The sequence below is a fragment of the Tenrec ecaudatus genome, chromosome 13 (assembly GCF_050624435.1).
Source record: "Tenrec ecaudatus isolate mTenEca1 chromosome 13, mTenEca1.hap1, whole genome shotgun sequence".
NCBI lineage: Eukaryota > Metazoa > Chordata > Mammalia > Afrosoricida > Tenrecidae > Tenrec > Tenrec ecaudatus.
The window spans coordinates 138,455,818-138,465,895 of record NC_134542.1 but is presented as its reverse complement, the minus strand read 5'-3'; positions in this window follow the sequence as shown (position 1 = coordinate 138,465,895).

Here is a 10,078-nt window from a genome sequence, read left to right as displayed (position 1 = left end):
TTAACGACTACATACTATTCCACCAAGTGGATGCACTCTGGTGTACCTATCCTCTATTTTTTTTAAACGTTTTATTAGGGGCTCATACAACTCTTATCACAGTCCATACATATACATACATCAATTGTATAAAGCACATCTGTACATTCTTTGCCCTAATCATTTTCTTTTCTTTCTTTCTTTTCCCTTTTCTTTTTTTACATTTTATTAGGGGCTCATACAACTCTTATCACAATCCATACATATACATACATCAATTGTATAAAGCACATCCATACATTCCCTGCCCCAATCATTCTCAAAGCATTTGCTCTCCACTTAAGCCCTTTGCAAGACCAGATCAAAACCAGGGATGCACATGGTAGACAACGGTGGAGGAGGTGGGGAAAGGAAAATAAAAGGATGAATATAAGGAAGGAAAGGGAAGTGGGGGCATGGGGCACTAATCCACCCAAGGGGAGGGTATTGTTTATATCTCCACAGGGAAAGTGGGACCAGACTTCAACCCAGTGCCTCAAGGTGTGAATGCAATATCCCGGCGTGGAGTAGGGCCCAGCACCAAAAATTAAGTGGATTCCTGCCCCTCCCCCGAAAAGAATTCGTTTCAAAGGATGACATTGATACCTATCCTCTATTTCTGAACATTTAGACCATTTAGATTACTCTTGCCTGTTACAGTTCATTAATAACTTCGCTGGAAATGTCTTTTGATATTTTAACACACCAAAGAATACATTTTTACAAAACATTTTAGAAAGCATTTCTGGTAGCACAGCGGTTAAAACGCTTGTCTGGTAACCAAATGGTCGACTGTTTGAACCCACTAGCTGCTCTGGGAGAAAGCTGACAATCTGCTTCTATCAAGATGTGTGGCTTTGGAAACCCCGTGAGGCAGTTCTGCCCTGTCCTATAGGGTTGAGCCATGAGTCAGACTAGACTTGATGGCAGTGGTTTTTGTTTCGTTTTGTTTGCGGGGGTAGGTGGGAGATGACCTTTAGAGTTGATAATCCATCTTCATTTATACTGACTCCAGGACTTTCTGTGAGTTTGCATTTCACTCCTTATCAATGTCACTGCCTTCCCAATCCCTAAAACCCTCAAAGAGCCTGTCCTCCCAGAGGCTGTCGAAGCCAGGGCCGGGGTTGGCATTTGCTGCTGCCCGCCCTGCTTCCCACAGCAGGGTCTCAATTCCAGGGAGCAGAGAGCAGGTTCCGTTCCCACGCCTCACCCCACCAGTCTGCAGCCTGAGTCAAATTTTTAATCACTCTGAGCACCTGTTTCCTCCGTTTAGGGTAATGAGATCGTTTCTAAGGCTGCTCTATTTAGTCTCTTCAGACCTTGGGAATGGACCCTTGGGTCCCTGGGCTGTAAAGATGCTTAGTACATGCACTTGCTGACTGAAAGGCTGAAGGTTCAAGTTCAAACACAGGAAGAAAGGCTCAGCGGCGTAATTTTGAAAAATCAGCCATGCAAAACTATGATCTCAAAAACAGAAACACAACACAAAAACAACTTCACAACACTTATATAGACCCCAAAGGGGGAATGTGCCTGGTATTATCCCCCTATTTGGATACTTATGATCTACTTTAGCCTCTATTCTTTAAAGGCATACAACCTCCTACACAGGTCACACCAGGACTTGATGTGGAAACTCTATTTAGTGAATTGGGTTCTACGTCAAGCTCTGTCCCTTTAGCCTACCCGTGGGTGGAAATTCCCTCGGATAAGAAGAAGTGGATGGCTGCTATCCCAAAGATACAGAACTAACAGTCTTCGGACTTTGGTTAGGATCACTAGCCTTGAGGGTGCCCAATGAATGATGGGCCAGGACTTATATAGTATTTAAATCCCTCCTTGCTTTATTATGACATGTATTAATTTGGTAGGTGTGGTTCTGCCACTGTCAATGAATATTACCAAAATTTTATCCTATGACCAACCCCCATTTTCATGTAAATAGTGTCCAGTCACTTAAATCAATAATTCATGAATCGCAGTTTGTAGCCCACCTACGCTCGTCTAATTTCCTTTGCTCAACAGTGTTTTAAATTCTGTTAGGTGCCATGGAGTCGGTTCTGACCCATGCACAACCGGATTGAACATTGTTTGGTCCTGCTCCATCCTCAGAGTTGATCGTATGTCTAAGCCCATTGCTGCAGCCCCTGTGCAGGCCAATCCATCTCTTCCAGGGCCTTCCTCCTTTTTATTGTCCTTCCACTTTGCCAAATTTGATGTCTGTCTCCAGGGGCCAGCCTCTCCTGACAATATGACCAAAGTATGTAAGAAAAAGCCTTGCTATCCTTGCCTCTAAGGAATATTCTAGCCATACTTTTCCAAGACAGATCAGTCTGTCCTTTTAGTGATCCATGATACTTGCAATATTCTTTACCAGCACCACCATTCAAATGCGTCGATTCTTCTTCTGTCTTCCTCATTCAGTGTCCAACCTTCACATGCATATGAGGCAATTGAAAATACCATGGCTTGGATCAAGCACACCTTAATCCTCAAAGTAACATTCTTGGTTTTCAATACCCTAAAGAGGTCTTGTGCAACAGATTTACCTAAAGCAATACAATGTTTGATCTCCTGATTGCTCCTTCCACTAGAACTGATTGTGGATCCAAGCAAGATGAAATCCTTGACAACTTCAACCTTTTTTCCATTTATAATGATGTTACTTACTGGTCCAGTTGTGAAGATTTGGGGCTTTTTGACACGGAGTTGTTATCCATGCTGAAGGCTGTAATACTTGAAGTTCATCAGCAAGTGCTTCAAGTCGTTCTCACGTTCAGCAAGCAAGGTGTGTCATCTGCATATCACAGGTTGTTAATCCTCCAATCCTGATGCCGCATTCTTCTTCATGTAATTCAACTTTCCTGACTATTGGTACAGCATGCAGATTGAAATATTACAGTGAGAAGATATAACTCTGACGGACACTTTCCTAATTTTGAGCCAGGGAGCATTCTCTTGTGCTTGTACCACCGCCTTTTGATCCATGTATAAATCCCACGTAAGCACAATGAAATGTTCTGGATTTATCATTCTTCTCAAGGCTTTGTTTGTTATGATCAACACAGTCAAATGCCTTTGAGTAGTCAATAAAATACAAGTTACATCGTTCTACTCTTCTCTGCTTTGAGTCAAGATCGATTTGACATCAATAATGACAACTCTTGTACCATGTCCTCTTCTGAATCCAGCCGGAAACTCTGGAAGCTCCCTGTCAATGTATTGCTGCAACTGTTGTTGGATGATCTTCAGCAAAGTTTCACCTACATGCACTATCAATGACATGGTTCTATAATTTGAGTATTTTGTTGGGTAAATACACTTTTCTTATCTCAGCTTCTTTTGGTCAGGGATTTCATTCGAAGCAGCCCGGCTGGTGTTTTTGGTTGAGGGTCCCTGGCGAGCTTGTAGTTAAAATATAGGCGGGGCCACCGTCTTCAGGAGCTGAGATTTGCTTCCAAGATGGCTGATTCATATGGTTATTGAGAGGAGATCCGGGTTCCTCACCACATACACCTCTCCACAGGGTCTGACTGCCCTCTAAAGACGATTCTATCTTCCCCCCAAAGGGCGTGATGCCAGAGAGGGAGGCCAGGAAGAAGCTGCCGTCCCTTTTATGACCTGGACTTGGTAGGTGCCTGCCACCCCTTTTGCCATCTGGCATTTGTTAGGAGCAAGTCAGTATATCTAGCCCACACTCAAGGGGCAAGGACTTGATCTCCATTTCATGAAGAGAGGACAATCAACTTGAGATAGTTAAAGTTTATTGTGCCAACCTGGCTGATAAACATATGTGGGATTAATCGAAGGGAGGGGAGATAATAACTTGGTGAGCTTCGCCTTTCTTGCTCTCTGATGGTCGGACCAGGGTGCAGCTGCCTTAGCAGTTCCCTGCTTCAGCTGGCAAGGCTCACTTCCTGTGAGTGAGAAAAAGCCGCATGGACCTACCCCGATGCAGCCTTGGGTGCTGGAGCAGCCGTGTGGAAACCCCTGCTAGCGCTGAGATGCTTACACATTCACTGACTCGGCTTTCCTCCTGCAGTTGGCATCATTGTGTCTGTTTTGTGAGATGGAGGAGAACTTTGTGGACTGATGTTGGACATATGGGTTAAGGTTGGACTTGTGGGCTTGGACAGCACTGGGTAGGGATGTTTTCTTGATGCACACTTAACCTTTATATAAAACTCTCTCTTATAAAATATGAGTGTTTATGAATTTTGTTTCTCTAGTCTACCCAGACTAACACACAACTGCTATGAACAGATGAGAAATGGGTCAGGTAAGTTTTCTTTTTTTCTCCTTAACAGCTTTACTTTGATATAATTGACATCTGTCATTCACCAGTTTAAAGTATGCAATTTTTGTGGTATTGATTGACGACACTTCTTGATATGAATGAGCTATCGGCTGCTGTGACGCCTGGCTTATGTCCGATTTAAACGGTTTGGAAGTAAATAAATAATAACAGCATGAAAGTGTACAATTTAGTAGTGTTCAGTATATTCGCACACTCTTCCAACCATCTCTTTCCAGAACATTTTCATCACCCCAAGAGAAGCCTTCTATCCATGAATAGGTACTCCCCATCCCCCTTCCACCCCTAGCTCTCGGCAACCACTAACCACCTGTCAAGATGAGCAGGCTGACAGAAGGCTAATGAGGAGGTGTACGTTTCTACTGGCAAGGCTGGTCAGTGGAGGGTGGACAGAAGGCAGGAGCCCAAGTGAGACAGCAGTACAGGTGGCACACCATGCCTGAGATGCCTCCCCAGCAGCAGCTAGAAAACCGGCATCACTTAGGAAACGAGGTCCACCTGCTGTCTTCAGTGAGGTACCCAAGAAGCAGTCCCAGAACCTAAAAAATCCATTGTTTTGTGGAGGAGCCAGGGCCCCCGTAAAAGGCTCAGGTAGAGATGGAGTCAATTAGCACTGGTCAAGATACATCACGCAATTTAAGTCAAGGCTCTCTCAGAGGAGGACGGAGATTTACCTTGTGCCCACTGGAGACCCTCCCGGGGTATATTAACATTTCAATTTCGTTGTGCAAGTGTGTGGCATGTACTCAGCCTGACAGCTTTGCACATAGCGTGCCTTCTGTGGAAGGTGGTTTTTACTTCTCTGGTCTCTGGGGATGCTCACTCACCTACCACCCAAAATGCCTGTGGTTTGAGCTCATCCAGACGCACCTCTGAAGAAAGGCCTGGTGATTTCCCCCCCCCTGAAAATCAGCCATGGAAAACCCCATAGATCCCAGTTTGTCTCTGGCCCACATGGGGTTGGAATGGACTCACCGAGGACTGGTTGTTACTATGATTCGCAAAGTTGCCTGGGCTGCCTTCCACGGAGGCAGGGAGACTCAGGGTCCCCTCCAGAGAATTGGTGACCAGAGTACTGTGAGTCTCTCCTGGGTTCACACCAGCAGCCCCCTCACCTCCCGGGGGCCGCTCATCCTTCTTGGGAATGGAAAGAAGAGACTATTTGGCTCTCACTGCATTTAGAAGTACAGTGAGAGTTTAGAAAGACTAATGTAATGTGTACATATTTAGGAATGCCGAGCCAATTTCCTGCTAGCAGGAAAACCCCCAAATGACTTCACAATCCCAACACACAGGCATTCGGTGCACCTGCAGAGGCAGCGTGGCGGGAGGGCTCATGGCTCTCTCCCCTCGCTGATCTTTTCCAGGCTCCAACACAGATGAGCTTACCAAACAGAGTAGGGTTTCACCAGCCACCGCCTCCTTAGTCCTGCATGCTGCCACCAGCCCCAGAGATGTCCCCCAGCCGTCCAACACCGGGGGTGGGGTTGCGGGGTGGAGGAGCATCAGTTTGAGAAAGGATAACACGATCCATGCTCCCAACCAACTTTGCTCTCTGAATCGGCATTTCCCCCAGCACTGAGTGAACACTGAGGATTTAAGTACAGGCTCAGCACCTCCTTCACCACACTGGGCAGGGGGACCAGGCCACTGTTCTGCTCCTCTGATCCCCCTTTCTCACTTGAACATCCCATCCAACCACTCACTACCTAATCTCCCTGTTTTGTTTCTTTCCTGGCACCAAATCTCAAGCTCTCTTGTTTATTTATGCCCCCACAGCCTTAGGATAAGAGCTCCATGGGGTGAGGGAACTTGTCATCTGTGGCAGTTATATAATCTGTCAACTTGAGTGAAGTGAAGGGGTGGAGTCTAGCCTGTCAATCAGGTCACAGCCAATAATCCCTTTGTGTGGCCATGGTCTTCTGCTGAGGGTTCTGGAATCTCCTATCTTCCTTCTTGAAGGTGGGACACATTTTCTGTTTCACATTCCTGTTGACAAGCCATTTGAAGAAACATTGATGGAGCCAGAGTCCTGGAGTTGGAGGAGCCATGTGGAGACCCACGCCAGTGCTGAGACTCTTCCACCGCCACTGGACTTACAAAACTTTCTACCCACTGGCCTGTGATCTTTCTGTATTCAGCATCATTGCATGGCTGCACGAGTTTAAAGAAGAATTTATGGACTAGTATTTGACATATGGGCTAATATCAGATTTATGGACTTGATCTGGACCAGACTGGGATGTTTTTCAATATACAATTGCTCTTTTAGATAAAGCTCTTTCTTATGCACATATGAGTGTCTATGAATTTGTTTCTCTAGTCAACCGGACTAACACACCATCTTTCTGCCCGTGCATGTAGCCCACTTCCTGGAACTGTGTTTAGTACACAGTGGGCATTCAACAAGAATTGTTGAGAGAATGAAGGGGTCCAGTTAGTATTTCACATTTTACAAAATCTTTTGGGCAATAACTCATTTGGATATTTGCCAACTCCCACGAGATAGCCCTTTTTATAGGCTCTGTTTTATAGATAGCGAGGCATTTGTGGTACAGTGATAGAACTCTCATCTTCTACACTGAAGTGTCAGGATCGATTCCCGGACAATGCACCTCCCGTATAGACATCCCCCATCCCTTGGTGGAGGCTTCTCTGTTGTCATGATGCCGAGTAGCTTTTAGTGGAACTTCCGGACTGAAATCAGATCATGAAAGACCCTATGGATTACAATGGGCCAACCTCTACCGCTGACCCTGGGGCTGGCGCAGCATTGGGCAACATTTTGTTTAGCTGTGCACAGAGTCACCATGGGTCAAGCCAGACTCAAAGTAGTGAACAACAGCATTTTACAGATGAGCAAACTGAGCATCCTGAACTGTGAATGATTTATCTATGGCCACACAGCAAGCAAGAGAGAAAGCCAGAGCTTGGATCCAGTGTCTGGCGCTTCTACATCAGTGGTTCTCAGCCTGTGGGTCGCGACCCCTTTGGGGGTTGACTGACCCTTTCACAGGGGTCACCCGATTCATCACAGTAGCAAAATGACAGTGATGAAGTAGCAATGAAAACAATGTTATGGTTGGGGGTCCCCACCACATGAACTGTATTAAAGGGTCGTGGCCCGAGGAAGGTTGAGAACCACTATAATCTACATAGTTTTACCAAGCCCAGTGCTCTCCTGTGTATTCCATTCCATGATGGGCTTCCTGCTTCCAGACCATTTCCCCTATCTTGAAAGAGGAAGAATTTCTTAAATCACGTCTTTCTGCCAACAGGATTTTTCATCTCCTATGACCATGTCGTATAAGAAGGACTTCAATAAAAAGTGTCACTACCATCACAGGTTTAGATGTATGATATTTTCCATGCAGTAATATTACTTCACGGCTATTAACCACCAGGTCAGCAGTTTGACACCACCAGCTTCTCCTCAAGAGAAAGATGAGGCTTTCCAATTCTGTAAAGGGTTACATTCTTGGAAACCCACCTACTCCATCCCATCGGGTTGCTCTGAGTCAGATTTGACTGATGGCAGTGTTGGTTTCTGAGTTTTTATTAAGAGTCCATTGGAATGGATACGGAGTGATCGCTGAATGCAAGTGAAACAAAATCAAGACACAAAACAGTGCGGGTAGAAGGGAGTTGGGATCAGAAGGGAGGGACGAGCATAGTTACATATAAGGGGAGGTAAAAAGACATTGCTACAAAACCCTAGAAACTCTTGTTAAATAAGGCACAACCACTATTTCTCAACATATTCTCCTTTGAGATCCGTATGCTTCTGTAAATGGTGTTTCCCTCTCGTCAACCTTTCCCAAAGAATTACCACATCCCCACGGCCATTTTGGCATGCTTGAGGATTTCAAATTGTGTTCCATTGGACTGTTCTTTGAGTCCTGGGAACAGAAAGAAGTCTGAAGGGGCAAGATCAGGGCGGTAGGCTGGATGGGATAAGGTTTCCCAAAGACACTCGCACAGGACAGCTCAGACTGCCCTCAAAGAATGCGCAGGTGCATTATTGTGATGGATGGAAATTGATGAATGGAAACCGAACAACTTTCCTGACCCTTTTCTTATCAATGCCATTTTCCCTTTCTTAAAACATCTTTGTATTAACCTCCCATGATCATCTCATGTCCTTTGAGATTGCCTACCAAGATTTCCCCCTTGGGAATTCCAAACATCCGTCGCCATCACCATTCCATCTAACCTCTCTGCCACCTTGGATTTAACTGTCCAGCGCATCCCCGTTCTTCAGCAGCTACTGCTTTGATGGGATCAGGTGTATTCCTGAGAGGACTTGTCTGCAGCCACCCACTGAATGCAGAGACAGATTTAAATAGGGTTTGTTTGGGATAAACTCATACTTTCATATCCTAGCAACAATATTTTTTGACTCTTTGCTTATTTGTGTATTGAATATTTCTGGCCAGATGTATAAGAAACTGCTTATATTAGTTGTTCCCGACAATGGAATTTGGTGCTTAAAGTTAGGAATGGGAATACAATTTTGTTCCCTGTTAGTGCCGTAGTAGAAATACAGTAAGTGGCTGGCTTTCAAGAATGGACACCACCCCTCCGACACCCACACGTACCCAGTTCTGAAGGCCACAAGTTCAAATCAGGGCCTCCATCGTGTTGGTGTTCCCTGAAGGAGAGTCATGTTCTTTGCTTCTCTGGTGTGTAGCTAGCCCTCACATGGCATCTGAACCTCACCTTCAATCCTACCCCCTTTATCTCTGTCTAATCTGTTCTTTCTGCAACTTGGAAATGAGTAGATTTATATTAAATACACTATTTGAATATTATCTAATTTGAACAACAAAAACATACCCCTACTCCTGAATAGGATTATATCCACAGGTATAGTTTTAGGATTCCAACATAATTTTGGGGGGTGCACAATTTAATCTATTGCATGATCTTTGGAAGTGTTGAACCATGTGACTATGCTATCTATTTAAAGATAAAATGGTTCACCGATAGAAACCATGGCCATTACATCTGTCTTTGCTAAAGTCAAATGGTGCAAGTGAATGATAAGCTTCCAATCTGGATCTTATTTGTCTTTCTACCACAAAGAGCAAGATGGCAGGAGCCAGCTAGGGAACTAAAGGTCTGCTCCAAGATCAGAATTTATGCCCCAAAGGAAATATGACTCTTGGCCCAGGAGGAAGCTTCTCTTACTGGAGACCCCAGATCATGTGTTCCAGACCCCAGACCTACAGGCGAGGTTGGTGGAGTCTCTGAGTTCCCAAGGCAATTTGTAGCTGAGGTAAGACGAGGGTGAAGAAAATTCTTAGGATGACCGTGCGCACGAGACGAGGTTGGCAAAGGGAATTGTTGGTCTCTCCTTTTTTTTTTTTTAACCTTCTGTGGAGGCAAAAGCATACTCACAACCTCCCTGCCACTCCAGGATTCCTACCCCACTCCAGAAATTACTCAACCAGTTCCCATCAACACTACATGCAGCTTCCTTTCTTGAGCACGGGTTGGGGAGAGGGTAAAACTCCAAAGGGAAATATGTACCATTCCCTGGTGGGATTTTGATTCAAGTACGGGAGGCATGCAGCATAACTTAGAACACAGCACCACAAAAACAAGCATAATAACATAGAGCACTAGCAAGAGAAGCACAAATGTACAACGAATTACAGACAGGGAAGCAGATGGCCACATCCTGGTGGAGCAGAGGAGGAAATCCTTCTGAGAGCAAAGCGAAGTGATGGCTCTGATGGGCCT